Source organism: Octopus bimaculoides, chromosome 9 (assembly GCF_001194135.2).
Source record: "Octopus bimaculoides isolate UCB-OBI-ISO-001 chromosome 9, ASM119413v2, whole genome shotgun sequence".
NCBI lineage: Eukaryota > Metazoa > Mollusca > Cephalopoda > Octopoda > Octopodidae > Octopus > Octopus bimaculoides.
Genome location: NC_068989.1, coordinates 89660341 through 89661323, shown reverse-complemented (window position 1 = coordinate 89661323; position 983 = coordinate 89660341).

The window sequence follows — 983 nt, the reverse complement described above, 5'->3', positions numbered from 1 at the left end:
TTATATATATATATATATATATATATATATAGGCACAGGTGTGGCTGTGTGGTTAGAAGCTTGCTTCCCAACCACATGATTCCAGGTTCAGTCCCACTGTGTGGCACCTTAGGCAAGTGTCTTCTACCATAGCCATGGGTCAACCAAAGCCTTGTGAGTGGATTCGGTAGACGGAAACTGAAAGAAGCCCATCGTATATATATATATACATATATGTGTGTGTGTGTGTGTGTAAGTTTTGTGTGTCTGTATTTGTCCCCCCACCATCGCTTGACAGCTGATGTTGGTGTGTTTACATCCCTGTAACTTAGTGGTTCGGCAAAAGAAATCCGATAAAATAAGTACTTGGGGGCGATTAGTTCGACTAAAGGTGGTGCTCCAGCATGACCACAGGCTGAAACAAATAAATGAGTGAAAGAGTAATATATTGGCAGACTAACTGAGAGAGAGAGAGAGGGGGGAGTAGATAGATATTTATATAGAAGGATAGGTAGGTTTGTGGTGCCTGCATATCTAATTAATCTAAAGGGCTTAATTAGTGGGCATTAAGAATTTGTGTCCTGTTATGTTGCATTTAGAAACATGGACCAATCAACATGTGTGTGTGTGTGTGTGTGTGTCAGTTAGTCTGCCAATATATTACTCTTTCACTCATTTATTTGTTTCAGCCTGTGGTCATGCTGGAGCACCACCTTTAGTCGAACTAATCGCCCCCAAGACTTATTCTTTGTGAGCCAAGTACTTATTTTATCGGTTTTCTTTTGCCGAACCACTAAGTTACAGGGATGTAAACACACCAACATCAGCTGTCAAGCGATGGTGGGGGGACAAATACAGACACACAAAACTTACACACACACACACATATATGTATATATATATATACGATGGGCTTCTTTCAGTTTCCGTCTACCAAATCCACTCACAAGGCTTTGGTTGACCCATGGCTATGGTAGAAGACACTTGCCTAAGGTGCCACACAG